The following is a 15,754-nucleotide window of genomic DNA, read 5'->3' on the forward strand; positions in this document are numbered from 1 at the left end:
GGAGGTTGCATTGAACCCAGATTGCACCACTGCACTCCAGCCTGGGCAACAGGGCAACAGAGTGAGACTCCATCTCAAAAAAACAAAAGGACATACTATCATATCTCCCTAAATTGGACCAGAGCACTTCTGATATAAAAAGCTTTTTTAAGGCTGGGTGCAGTAGCTCTCGCCTGTAATCCCAGCACTTCAGGAGGCTGATGGGGGTGGATCACGAGGTCAGGAGTTTGAGACCAGCCTGGCCAACATGGCAAAATCCCGTTTCTACTATGATATGAAAATTAGCCGGGCATGGTGGCACACACCTATAATCCCAGCTACTTGAGAGGTTGAGGCAGGGGAATCACTTGAACCTGGGAGGTGGAAGTTACAGCGAGCTGAGATTGCATTCCAGCCTGGGAAACAGCAGGTGACTGTCTTAAAAAAAAAAAAAAAAAAAAAAAAAACAACTTTTGTTTTTGTTTTTTGAGATTTTTTGTTATGGAGTCTCTCTGTGCCGCCCAGGCTAGAATGCAGTGGCATACTCTCAGTTCACTACAACGTCAAGCGATCCTCTCACCTCAGCCTCCTGAGTAACTGGAACCACAGGCACACACAACCCATGCCTGGCTAATTTTCTTATTGTATTTTTGGTAGATGGGGTTTCACCATGTTGCCCAGGCTGGTCTCTAACTCCTGAGTTCAAGTGATCTGCCTGCCTTGGCCTCTCAAAGTGCTGGGATTACAGGCATAAGCCACCACACCTAGCTAAAAAGCTTTGAGTGGCAATCACCAACTCTTCAGTGGGCACTCTGTTTATACCCATGATTAATTACTACTCCATCTCCAATTCAGAGGTGCTGTGGAACTGTTCATGGACATGGTTTTGGTGGGGAATAATCATAACATTAAAAGGGTATATATACATATATACATATATTGCATGTTCATATACACACACACCTGCAGACACTTACAAAGTCTCCTATACAGACTGTCAGATGAGGACAGGTAAGTGCAAATCTCAGCATCCAGAGGAAAAACATACATGTAATATTATTAAAAATTATCTGTCAGTGAAATGATATGATACCTGTGCTATCAAAATGATTTGAAATGGAATAAGGGGAGAGAGTAGAGTAACAATGAAATAAGACTGGCCACGAGTTCATTGTGGTTGAAATTGGATGATGGGGATGCTTATAATTCTTTCAGCTCTTATATATATTTGAAATTTTCCATAATAAAAACGTTTTAAAAAAAAAATCTATTAAGACAGACCCAGAAAACAAAAAGATCTCAGGAAAGGCCTAACAGGCTGGCTACAGTGGAAATTTCAGGAAAGCAGAGATTTTGCCTGTCTTGTTTGCAACTGTATCTCTTGTGCTTAGAGAAGTTGATAGCACATGGCTGGTTCTCTATATTTGTTGAATGAATGAACCTTGGAGAATAAAACCCATAACCTAGTTGACAGTCTGACAGCTCAGACAGGGTCAAGAATCCTGGGGTTCACTCACTTGTCATACTACAAATGGCATTCTGTTAGGAAAACCACTCCAAGAGAAAGAGAATTCACAAACTCCCACCATGGATTTTATAAGTAAGTATATACATGCTTACATGCATATGATCCCACCTAGAAAACTGCTATCATTTCATTTCATTCCTTTTTTTTCAACAAATATTTATTGTAGCAGTAGCTCTGTCCTTCATGCCAAAAATCAGGAAAAACAATCAGAAATCTTACTTGCTTATTAACTGAAGTGTGGGGAGGCACAGATACTTTTTTGAAGAAAATTCACTTTGGCATATTATTCTTGGTTCTTCACTAGCCTTAGGCCAAAACTGTTAAAAAGGTAATGATGTAAAACCTTAATGAGGGCTTTTGAAATTTGAGGCCATTTTTATTGGGGGCCAGAACCTAAGCCAGGACAACAACCAATAACATTGCAATAACATCAGGCACAATAAAATGCCCTTAGGAGACACTCTCTAAAGTTTTAAAGCTTCACTGTCCCATCCTTCAAACAACAAAGAGGAAAAACTCTCTGCATCACTCACAAACAATAGTGTATAAGTCAGGAAGAGGCTGGGCTTGGCTGCAGTAATGAACAACAAGGGTTCATTTCTCCCACACCCTGCAAGTCCATTACAAGTTAGCTGCACCTCTACTCCTCGTGGTCCTCCCTCCAAGTCCCAGGCTGATGGAGCAGCCTCTGTCTATTTGGGATGTTGTCAGTCATAAAGGTGGATACAAAAGCGATTATGGCAAACCATGTACTGTCTCCTACAATTTCTGCTCACAGAAGTGGAATATATTACTTCTCTCCACATTTCATTGACCAGAGGAAGTCATGTGACCAAGGCTGATTCAAAATAGGCTGGGGCAGGGAGGAGCAGCAAACATTAAGTGAGTTTATAATATAATCTGCCATACAAGGTGAACCAGAATTTAGGGATGAGCTCAAAGCCTGCATTTCATGTAACAGTCAAAGTTCACACAAGATTTATCTTTCCTTCCCAGAAGAAAGTTGACTCCCTTAACAGCATCAGCTGGACCAATTCCTGGCTGTGGAAGCAGCATCCATCACAAAGTGTTTTCATAGTAAATGAACAGTAAACATTCCACAGTGGGGTGAGAGGGGGACACACTATACTGCCACATACCATAGCCGTTACCGATGTGTGGCCGTTGAGTTCTTCTGGCTAGTTAGAATTGTGGTTTGCAGTAAATATAAAATATGCACCAAATTTCAAAGCCTTAGAAAAAACATGTGAACAATGTTTTTCACATGTTTTTCCTCAACAACAACAAAGTAAAATATAATTGCACCTTGAAAGAATAATATTTTGGATATATTGGGCTATTAATATACTAAATAAAGTGTATTAATAAAATTAATTTCACCTTTTTTTTAAATTTTGAGATGGAGTCTCACTCTTTTGCCCAGGCTGGAGTATAGTGGCATGATCTCGGGTGACTGCAACCTCCACCTCCTAGGTTCAAGTGATTCTCCTGCCTCAGCCTTCTGAGTAGCTGGGATTACAGGTGGCTACCACCACGCCTGTCTAAATTTTTTTGTATTTTTTGTAGAGACAGGTGTGTCACCATGTTGGCCAGGCTGGTTTTGAACTCTTGTCCTAAATGATCTGCCCACCTCGGCCTCTCAAAGTGCTAGGATTACAGACTTGAGCCACCAGCCTCAGCCCTCACCTTTTTATTATTATTTTCTTTCACTTTTTAAAAGTGTGGTCCCTAGAAAACTTAAAATTATATATGCAACTCATATTATATTTTTATTGGAATGTGCTTTCCTAAAATGTAAGAACTTTTTCCTCTCCTTATGTGAAATAAAGGAGAGAAATAAAGATCTCAGTGTGTTAACAGCATAACTCCTAGTCCTCTTACTCTGTACTGCTTTGGTATGTTTTAGAATGCTTCTATGAAACTACTGCCGAAAACACCATTGGCGTTTTGGGAAGTTCAGGCGTGGTAGGACCCAGGGAGGGAAGAGTACCTGCCAGGAGACTGGCCAAAACTGAGAACAAAGGGGAGGCCACCACCCTTCCTTTTGTGCATTATTAAGTAAGGATGAACACTTGCCAGCAGATGAATTACTGGATAGAGATTAACACTGACCAGCAGTGTGAGGCCCCATAGCTTCTCTGATCTCTCTCACCAGAGAATATTAAGAGGTATACCCATTCTGGTTCAAGAAGGAAAAACCTTCTACAACTGGCTTACATGAGTAAGGAAAGATTATAATTAGATTTGTATGGAGAATGTATGGGGCTGAGGCAGGGGTAGCCAAGAAAGATACAGTTGGGGAGTGGTAGAGGAAACAATTAGGAGAATATTGTAATGGTCCATGTGAGATGTTGGAAGTTTGAACTAGATTGTTAATGGTGTTGATCTTTTCAAAATGATAGACATTATGTGTCTATCATTTAAAAAAACAACTATTCAGCTCTATCAATTGCAGAGCTCTATCAGCCACCATTTTCTTTTCTTTTTACAGACAAGCAAGAGTTGTTTGTACTCATTGTCTCATCTTCCTCTCCACCCACCACTCCAGTTCAATATGAACTAGGTTCTGTCTTCATCATTTTACCAAAACACTTCTTGCCAAGGTTATCAGTGACTTGCATTTCACTGACATTAACTAAATGTAATGTCCACATTTAGTCCTGTGTTGTTTGATGAAATATAAAATGTGACAACATTGTTCACATGTTTTTTTCTTGAAACACTTTTTTCCCACTATTCTTATTGTATCACAATCTTCTTGGGTTTTTTTTTACCCCTGATTTTTCTGGACACTCTAAAGTATCCTTAAACTTCAACCAACTTCACGTAGATGTGCCTTGGAATTCCATTGTTGGTCCTTTTTTCAATCTAAACATGATCCCCAACCTATCTTATCTGTTTTTAATATTTCAACTCCTGTCCATGCTGGCGTTTTCCAAAGGTCATTACTTGGATGTCTTCTAGGCATCTCAAATCAGTCTCCAAAACTAAACTCATTATCTTCACTAACCAATTTTGCTCCTTTCCTGTGATATGTAACTCATAGAAAGCCATCGTCATCCAATTGCTCAAGTCAAAAATCTAGGTATCATCCTTCTCCTTTTACTACTATCCAATGAATATCCCAATTACTGTCTATTGAGTCTTCCTCGTAGGCATACCTAGAATCTACTCATTGTCATTCAACCCAGATGATACACTGCAGCCAAAGAAATCCATTAAAGCACCCTCTAATCATGTAAACCCTTGTTGGCTCCCCATTTCCTAGGCTAAAGTACAAATTTATTACTGTAATACTTAATTGAAATTAACTGTTGTATGGTATTACACACTGTTCTAAAATCTTTACATTCATTTATTCTCAAAATTTAGCATTCCCAGTTTACAGCTGAGGAATTTAAGGCTTCAAGTTGCCCAAGTGTATAGAATGAGTCAATGGCAGAGATTGAACTCAGGTTCAATTGAATCAACACCACATCCTTAACCACATGCTTTCTTACATCTTTCATTAACTGACACCTGCTTAGCTCTTCAGCTTCTCCCATTCTCCACTTTTTACATTCCACAGTGGTGCCATACCATATATCTGCAGTTCCCAGAAAAGTACTGCATTATGCAATAGACGAACTGGCATATGATATTCTAAAGAAATCACCAACACAGGGGCATGAACATATTTTTAGACGATTTATTATTTTTTAAATGATAAGAACATGGGAAAAATCAGAAAGACTTCCCTACATGTAATTTTATAGTTTGCATTAATTTTATTTTGAATTTCAAGTGGGAAAGCACTATAATATCTTGGTGCATAGAGCCTGTAAATTCCTTAATCTGTTTCTACAATCAAACCATGGTGTCCTAAATTTTATTCTTTGCACAAAGAGCCCCTTTGGTTTAGAACATTTACCATGCCCAACCCTATCCTTCATCTAACTCCAGGACTTATCTTAAAAATCACTTTCTCCAGGAAACCTTCCCTGACTGGGCTGAGTGTTCACAGTGTTTATCCCTGTTACCATTATATCACATTGCATTATTAATAGATTAGGTTCCTTTAAGGCAAAAGCTTTTTTTCACCCACTGTTTTACTCCCCAAATCTAACATAGAATAGATAATACTTTTTAAAATAGTCATTCATCACTTTTTTCCTGTATTATAATTGTCATGCTTGAAATGTTTTTTTTTTTTTTTTTTTTTTGAGACGGAGTTTCGCTCTTGTTACCCAGGCTGGAGTGCAATGGCGCGATCTCGGCTCACCGCAACCTCCGCCTCCTAGGTTCAGGCAATTCTCCTGCCTCAGCCTCCTGAGTAGCTGGGATTACAGGCACGCACCACCATGCCCAGCTAATTTTTTGTAGCTTTAGTAGAGACGGGGTTTCACCATGTTGACCAGGATGGTCTCGATCTCTTGACCTTGTGATCCACCCGCCTCGGCCTCCCAAAGTGCTGGGATTACAGGCTTGAGCCACCGCGCCCGGCTGCTTGAAATGTTGATTGACATTTGTCTGACTCTCAAGGTGCCATGATGTTAATTATTATTCCACAAGAAAAGTGATTTTTTTAAAAAATGGGCTTTCTTTGATATTTGTAACTCTCCCAAAGAAAGAGGAAAAAATAAAATGAACTAGTAAAAAAAAAAAAGAATTACAGGCTTTTTGTTTGTTTTGTATTTTAAGGAGATAGAAAGGTAAAGGAGGTCAAAAGCTATCTTTACTCATATTTCCAGGCACTTGGTATATTTCTACAGTAATGTCCTCTCTTGCAATTTGTTCACACTTCCCATATTCAGGGCTTTGAGTAGTTTCCACTCACACTGATTCTGGATTTGTCCAAGTGACTTGCTTTGCTAATGAGATTAAGGTAAATATGATGAGATAAAAATAAATGTGATGCAAACAACCTGAAAAGTGCTTGAATGCTGAGGCTGCCATGTGATGAAGTCCCAGCAAGATCCAGCCTGACAACCATCAGGCATGTGACTGAGGCCATCCTAAACCAACCATCCTGCACAGCCAATGCAAACCAAAAGAACTCCCCATCAACTCACAGAATGGTGAGAAAGAATAAATGTTTTTAAGCCACTAAGCTTGGGGTAGTGAACATTGATATAATGCCTAACAAACACACTGAGAGACTCATGACCTCTACTGACATATATTTTTCTTATAACACAGCTTGAACTTTCACTCTATCATTCATTCAACAAATATCCAGTCAATTTACTTATAAAAAAGAAATTATTTTTAGAAAAATGAAATTAAAGTAACTCACTGCATCAAAGGAAATGCTGAACAGGCTTCCAAGGCAACAGGAACCAACAAATCTCTAGAAATCATAGCTGCCAAAACTTGTTCATTCATGGACTTTTTCTATAGAATGCTCCTGCATTCAGCTGACTCAGTAACAATCACCCACCCTGGGTATCGAGATACAAATTACTAGGATAAAGAATCTAATTGACTTTGCTTGAGTATATGCCTATCACTTTGAGTAAGGAAGAGGGATTTATTACAAATAGAAGTTGGAGATCATTTGGCATGCTAAAAGTTGTGTCTTTAATAAAGATAGTACTTAAACAAGAACCAGATTGTAATTCCTTTTCTTCAATAAACTACTAACTTTTTTGCATGTAATTTTCCAGAAGGTAGATATTAATTTATGTTAATTGGAGAGCTGTATGTTCAAAAGACAAATTCAAATCACAAATAAAGATACAAATACACAAAACACCCTAACAAAACCTAATGCAAATTATCATTATATAAGACCCTCTGGGAGCTGAAAAAGCAATAATGATCTTATGAGGTCTTGCATGGGTTTTTCCATCAATTTCAGGTTCTTTGGATTCACACTGTGTTCTATTTCCTCTGAGTTTCCCTATCCCCTACAGCCTCTACTCCCCTCTTCCTCTTGAGAGCTCTTCTAATACTTAACTGACCAGCTACTTCTTTATATGAATCTATTGCCAAGTAAATTTTAATCTGCTTCAGATAATAATTCAGATTTTATTTTTGTATCCTTTTATATAATTAGTATTTTATTCAATAACTGTTTAAAATTATAAAAGCTGAATAGGAGTTTAAGGATAACCTAGTTCAGTATCTTCATATTTACAGATGACAGAATTGGGGTCTGGACATGTGCAAATACTTTTCCGACAAAGTCAACTGTAAAGGTAATAGAAGAAGCAAGTTACCTGCTGTAAGATCCAGGGCCAGATTCAATTCCAGCTTTGTTAATTGACAGAATGCAATAGCTATTTAATTAAAAATAGGCTGAAAGAAAACACTAAAATAAAAAAAACTAACCACAAAATAGAGATATTAAATCACATTATTATTTATGCATTAGTTCATTTCTTCAATATTTGTACTATAAATACATGAATGTATCAACAAAAAATTAAAATGGAATATCTCTAATAAAGGATACAAATAATGGATACAAATGGCCTTGGATATTTTGGTAATTTTGATTTGGTAAGTGTGAGAGGCAAAATGCACAAGGCTGTTGGTCCACCTACTTTTTTTAGTATATTTTTCTATTAAAGTTAGAAGAAGGTTTTAAAAGGTTTATTGATGGCCCAAAGGTATGAATACAAGAAATGTTGGCCACTATTTGTTCTTTTTCATGAAAAATATTTAAACTGAAAAGGAAATAAATTATTACACGAGATTTGTTGTTCTTTCATTTTCTCAAATAATGGATGTCCTTAAACCTTTTCACCTTTTATTGACTTCGTTTTATTTTTTGGCAATAATATAAGATTAATATCTCATATATATATACACATATATATCATGAAGGAAATTCTTGAAAAATGGCAACTTAGACGTAACTCATTTTTCCTCTCCTCCAACTCTAAGACATTTGCCTCCCTTGAGCCAAATCCTTGCCAAATCCTATAGGAAGCTAGGAGAAGGTGGGACCTTGACCTCTGTTGGGGACCCTGCTATGGGAAGTGGTCCATGACTTGCTCCTCCATGGACTAAGCAAACAAGTGAAGAACAGTGGTGTTGGTAGTTTCTGAACCTCCTTAATCCTGAATAGAGTTTGGTTTTCACAGATCTCTGGAAAGACACAAAGTTGGTATAGCACCATATGAGAGAGTCTGCAACTTCATTGACTCCCAGAAGTCCAAGAAGTGTAATGGGGATAATGAGTCATCCCTGCTTATATTAGTTATCGATTGCCATCTAATGAATTACTCCAAACCTTAGGGCCTTAAAGCAACAAACATTTATTACATCACAGTTTCTGTGTGTTAAGGATTTTAGGAGCTGCTTAGCTGAGAGGTTCTGGTTGAAAGTTTCCTGTGAGGTTGCAGTCAAGATATGTGCTGTACCCCAATCATTTGAAGCTCTGTCTGGGACAGGAAAATCTAGGTGCAAAATGGCAGTTGCAGGAGTCCTCATCCACACCACGTGGGGCCTCTTCATAGGTATTTGAGTGTCCTCATGGCATAGCCACTGACTTTCCCCAAAGCAAGCAGTCCAAGAGAGAGCAAGACAGAGACCACACTGTCTTTTATGAATCAGCCTTGGAAGTCTAACATGGTTACTTCCACCACATTCATTAGTTGTTGGGCAGTTCACATTCATGGGGAGGAAAATCAGGGCCTGTCTTCAGATAGGAGATGTAAAACAGAATTTGTGGGCATACTTTAAAATCATAGCGCTACTCTTGATGCTGGGCAAGTACTATGTCAGTGACTTCCCAGGAGTCTCACAGAGAATTGACTGTGCACCTGTACTACCTTTTGGGGTAGAGACTCCAGTAGTGTGCTAGTTAATGTTCAACCAGGAGCTTTCTAGAAAACAAAATGTATAGATGCGCATATATATATATATATATATATATATATAAGTTTTACTGATATGAAGAATGTATAGCACAGAATTTAAAAATAGTAAAATATACAATATTATTTATTGTAAATTCCATATAACCAACTGTTTTTCACAAAAGGGTTTAGTTTATTTTCCCCAAACGCCTGTGGTTGGTAACATTTTCTTTTCTGTTTTTTTTTGTTTTTTTTTTTTGAGACAGTCTCACTCTGTTGCCAGGGTGGAGTGCAGTGGCCTGATCTCAGCTCACTGCAAACTCTGACTCTCTGGTTCAAGGGGTTCTCCTGCCTCAGCCTCCTGAGTAGGTGGGATTACAGGCACACGCCACCACGCCCAGCTAATGTTTGTATTTTTAGTAGAGACAGGGTTTCACCGTGTTGGCCAGGAAGATCTCAATTTCCTGACCTCATGATTTGCCCTCCTTGGCCTCCCAAAGTGCTGGGATTACAGGCATGTGAAACCCTGCCTGGCCCAATCGGTAACATTTTCTATATCACTTTTTAAAAAAAATAATCCTCATTATTGATTTCCTCCAAGTTTCATGCCTTTTTGAAGAGGCAGATGTCTTATGCTGGGAATCCCTTCCTGTGCCACCCATCCCCTGAAAAGAATCCCTTTACCATGACCTTGTCTTCCACGACCACACAACAGGTCTGATTTTATCCACCATTGGATTACTATATACATATCCCCATTTTCTGTGACCAAATTTTCCCTTTCTTCATTTACATAGTTTTCTATCCACAATGAAAAGTCAACAGAGATGTGAGTCTAATTTTATTTATTTGTTACTAAAAAAATCTTATTTCTCACTGGATTCAGACAGAAGTAGAAGCTCGCAGAGAGGAAAGTCTGCGTCTCTTCGCAGTTTGTTCCTGGCGCCTCTTCTCTTTAGCCTCCTTCATTCTCTTGGCCAAAAGTTTACCATATTCTGCAGCCTCTTCCTTATTGTTCTTAGTACACTGCTTCTTCAGAGCAATACGCCGCAGGACACTTGGAGTAACAAGACGCTGACTCTTGAGTGCTTTGGTACGAGGTTTCTTACCTTCTTTGTTTAAGGGCTTTCTTACAACATACTGGGGGACATCATCTTCTTTAGAGAGATTGAAAAGTTTGCAGATTCTGCTAGCTCTTGTGGGCCCCAGGCGACGAGGCACCGTGGTATCAGTCAGTCCAGGAATATCCTTTTCTCCTTGTTTTGCAATAACCAAGTTGAGAATGCTCAGAGTGGCATCCACAATGCAACCACGAATTGATTTTCTCTTTCTTTCTCTACTTCTCTTTGGTCTGTAACAGGAATGCGCCTTACTCAGTAGCAGATGGACGCGGCCATGGGTCCAGACACCCTGCCTCATGGGGAAACGCCGTTTGTCGTTCCCACCACTGAGTCGGACCACATAACCCTTCCATTCTTCACCCAGAGCATCAGCAGCAACTTCTGTGGCCATATGCTTCTCATAAAAAGTGTGAAGTTTGCGTTAATCTTCCACTTCAATGAGTTTCTGACAGCCAGTGGCTGGGAAGTTGTTCAGCTTCATCTTGAAGCAGCTGAACGCCTCCGAGGTGCCACAGAAAAGAGGTCTATATCACTTTTTTTATGTCCAGACAATCAACAAAACAGTAAAAAAGCCCAGCCTTGTAGCATTTTCCAGTTCCATTGTGTAAATGTCCCCACCACAGTGGATTACAAGTTACCACTATGATATCATAGAATGCAGAACTGGAAGGAGATTCATAGGAGCACCCCATTATACTATATTTTCACCATACAAATGCAATTGTTGTAAATACTTGAGGAGCATAAATAACAATAACATGAAGTTAAATAATTAGGAAATGATGATTTTGAAAATTGTGTTGTTTTTAATATAAGTAATGTAATTTTAAGTTTGTATGTCTGCTTTAATAAAATCTATTTTTCACAACTAGCTTGAAGAACTCTTGAAAAATTAACAATCAGCTCTCATAGGCTAGGGACAACTGGGTTCAACCCTGACTAGAAACATCTTTGCCTTCAACCACATGTGGAATTCCCAATATTTCAACAGTCAAAATGAGCTTGTGAACCAATCAAGAAAAATAACATCTTATGTTAGAGACAGCAATTTGAGAGAGGAATATCGGTCAGAAGAAACAAGGGGAAAGTAGAACTTGTAAAAGATAGATGAAAATTTGAATTGGTTTTTTAAAGGCATCCTTAAGCAGATTTAAGTACAACACAAAAAGTTAAAGAATTTAGTAGATAAACAGAAGGATGAGATGATCACCACTGAGACACAAATCAAAGATCTTGAAGGTAAAAACAGAAATCATAAAAATAAAAATATCTTGAAATTTTGGAAAGTACATCATAAATCAATGCATCAGAGATTATGTCATGACAAAAAAATTTATACTCAGAATTATATGTCACTGCTTACTATGCAAATATTTTCTATTTCTCCTTGCTTCAAAATATGCATATGGGCCGGGTGAAGTGGCTCATGCCTGTAATCCCAACACTTTGGGAAGTCGAGCTGGGCAGATCACTTGAGACCAATAGTTTGAGACCTGCCTAGCCTACCTGGCAAAACTTCGTCTCTACTAAAAAATACAAAATAATTAGCTGGGTATGGTGGTGAATACCTGTAATCCCAGCTATTCTGGAGGCTGAGGCACAAGAATCACCTGAACCCAGGTGATTCTGCATTCCACATTGGGCTCTGTCTCAAAAACAAACAAAAAGCTATGGTATTTTTAATGAACTAAATATTAACATGCTAACACAACACATAGGTTTTATGATTACTGCAATTCAAAAGTCATAAAAAATTTTAAAACTAAAATCCTCCTATACCTATTGAGGTGCATGCAGAAACTTTTCCTGTTCAACACACTTATGTGGCACTATTAAGGGATATACCAAATGGCTCAGACACATAACGAAAACAACTTTACACTTATATTAAAATGCCAATCTTACTTGCGAATATTAGTGGAATATTGGCATTTTTTAACTTTTATAAAATTAGGGAAACTGCAGTTTAAAACTATTCTCCTTAATATTAGCAAATTGAATTCATGGCTTGTACCATGTGCCACTTTTGTTTCCAAATAAACAAAATGTACCTTGATATGCCACTACAGAGCCAGCAGAGGGAGCTCATACTTTTTTGTTGTTTACAACTTACTAAAGAAAATTTTACTTACTAAAGATAAAGCTACTGTGTTATCTGGAACAGAAAACCAAACACTCCATGTTCTCATTTATAAGTGGAAGTTGAACAATGAGAACACGTGGACATAGGGAGGGGAACATCACACACGAGGGCCTGTTGGAGGCTGGCGTGGGGGTGTCGGGGAGGAATAGCATTAGGAAAAATACCTAATGTAGATGACGGATTGATGGGTGCAGCCAACCGCCACATCCTGTATACCTGTGTAACACACCTGCATGTTCTGCGCATGTATCCCAGAACTTAAAGTATAAAAAATAAAAAAATAAAAGCTACTGTGTTATAACCAATGAGTACCAAGAAAAAAGAAAAAAAAAGCTACAGGATTCTGAAAAATAATGTAGTTATTATTTAAATAATAAAAATATATCAGTAAACAAAAAGAACTCCATACTTTAGGTTGAAATAATAAATTTAATTCTAAATAAAAAGATACTATTTATTTTATGTAAAAATGTCAATTAAAATGATATTCTTTCAAGTTATTTTTATTTTACTATAATTTTTTTAGAGACAGGGTGTCACTCTGTCACCCCGGCTGAAGTGCAGTGGTGTGAGCTCACTGCAGCCTCAAACTCCTGGACTGAAGCAATCCTCCTGCCTCAGCTTTCCAAGTAGCTAGAACTACAGGTACATGCCACTATGCCTGGCTAATTTTTAAAATTTTTTGTAGAGACAGGGTCTTGCTTTGTTGCCCAGACTTGTCTCAAACTCTTGGCTTCGAGCAATCCTCCCACCTCAGCCTCCCGAGTTGTTGGGGTTACACATGTGAGCCACTGCACTCATCTACACTCAGCTATTCAATTTATTTTTCTAATAGCCTTTACTTCAAAAACAAATTTTTGTAGATTTCTGGAGTAAACTAAAATGGAAACCTTCCAGCTACAAGCATAAAACATAATATATAAAAAATGACAAATATGACACACTTCAAATTTAATTCTTACACATAAAATTAAACACATAATTTAAACATATTCCCATTCACACAATTTTCAGCCCCTCCAAAGACACAGATAAACACCATTATTAGTTTCTTATGTATCCTTTCAGAATGTCTTTATGAATATACAGACATATATGAAAATAAATCTTATTCTAATTGATTTTTTCTTATGCAAAAATAGCATATCATACACACTATTCTGCATCTTGCTCTCTTTTCTGATATATCTTGGAAACCTTTGCATACAGGTTTTATGTAGTAGAGGCTTTACACCTTTTAGATATGTGTAGTTTACAGCAAGCAAACTGTAAGAGTACATAATAATTTATCCATTCTCATTTAATAAATTTTTTGAGTTGTTTCCAATCATTTAAATTTTCTTCAAAATAACCTTATATATATTTGCCACTTTCTACATGTGAAGACTATGTGTCTGAAGGATAAAGTCCCCAAAGTGGGATTTATAGGTAAAAGGGCATAAGCATTTGTAATAATGACGGATATTGCCCAATTACTTACTATGAAAGTTATAGCTAGTTATATTCCCTCAGGAGCAATATGTCTATTTCCTCACACTATTTCCAAGTGATTCTTATCTAACTTTTGATATTTGCCAGTCTGATAGATGACATATGTATCCTCTAAGTATAATGTACTATTCTTATTATAATTGAAGATCTTTTAAATGTGTCAAAGCCATTTATATTTCCTTTCTGTTAACTTTCTGCTCATATTTTCTGCTCACTTTTGGGATCCTTTCCTAGTAAATTTGTAGAAGACCTTTAATGAGCAGGGAGATCACCTTTTGTGATATGTGTTGCCACTTTGTTAAGTCATTTGTTTTATGGTATTTATTTGGCATGAAAAAGCTTTCACATTTACGTAGCCAAATTTATCAATTTTCCTTAATGCCTTTTAGATTTGGGGGTCATAGAAAAGCCATCCCCACTCCTATAGTATAAAGAATTCTCCCATGTTTTCTTCTAGTATTTTCATGTTTTTTAAATTTTTCATTGAAATACTTAGATTTGGACTTTACTCACAAATAAAGTACAGTGTGAGTTCAGGATCCAATTCTGTTTTTCCGAATGGTTACCAAAATGTTCCAATACCACCTATGTCAAATAGTAAATTTTCTTATGATTTTGATTCTATTTATTTACTTTTTACTTTGATTATTGGTGCCTATATAATATGTTTTATTACTCTGTAATTCTGGACCCTCCTCATTGCTTTTCCTTTTCAGAGTTTTCCTGGCTATTGGACTGTTTAATTTTCCATATGAATTTTAAGATCAAACTGTGGGCTGGAAATAAAGTTATTTGTTATTTGCTTTTCATTAATATTTTAAATAAAATTTGTAAAAATGTATATATATATATAAAAATACTAATTCTTGCTTTTCAATTTTTAAATGCCTTTCAGAAGCAGTTTACAGTTGTTTATATTGCATTCTTTTTAATTTTAGTTTGTTTCTATTATAAATTGGATTTTTAAAATTATATATTATGTTGTCATATGTATATGAGAAAGCTCTTGATTTTCTACCTCACTACCCTACTGAATTTTTCTATTTTTAAGTTATCTATGTACTAATAGTAATAATAATAGTGATAGTTTTAAATTATTTCCAATTTTGTATCTCAACTTTATTTCTCTTGTATTATTTCTTTTTTCAGTAGCTAGACTACAATAATAATTATAGCGATGAGAGTTGGCAGACTTGTCTTGTCCCTGGCTTTAATGAGAAATGCTTGTAAAGTTTGATCATAATTATGATGCTAACTTTTGGACATATATAGGTATAATTTTCATTGTAAGGAAATATCAATGTATTTCTATTTCATTAAAATTTTTTCAATAATAAGTAGTTGTTGAATTTTGTCAAATGCCTGTTCACCATCTGTAGAGGTCATTATATGATTCAGGATTATATGATTTTTCACTGTGTATGTATTCATATTATTATATGTACTAATAAAGATCTGTGAAAGTTGTCAGAATCAAAATGGAGTTATTTATATTAAAAATCCTGACAAATGGAGCCAGGGAAGGCCATGAAGGGAGGGTTGTTATGCATGAATGCCTAATAACAATAACAAGAACTATCACAAAAGACTGCAAAAACCACAACCTTGCACAAAAGGCATTGCAGGCTTACACACAAGAAAATACTTCTTCGAGGTCATCTGCCCAGCAATTGCCTGTCCAGTCTCAGACTGGTGTCACTCTTGT

At 36.9% G+C, this 15,754-nt stretch overlaps 1 pseudogene; it reads right to left on the bottom strand.

Moving 5' to 3' along the window:
• Positions 1-10,176: 10,176 nt before the first annotated feature.
• On the bottom strand, positions 10,177-10,806 carry LOC116551138 (annotated as a pseudogene).
• Positions 10,807-15,754: the final 4,948 nt, after the last annotated feature.

Source organism: Sapajus apella, unplaced genomic scaffold, assembly GCF_009761245.1.
Source record: "Sapajus apella isolate SASKATOON/1434 unplaced genomic scaffold, GSC_monkey_1.0 scaffold9, whole genome shotgun sequence".
Lineage (NCBI taxonomy): Eukaryota > Metazoa > Chordata > Mammalia > Primates > Cebidae > Sapajus > Sapajus apella.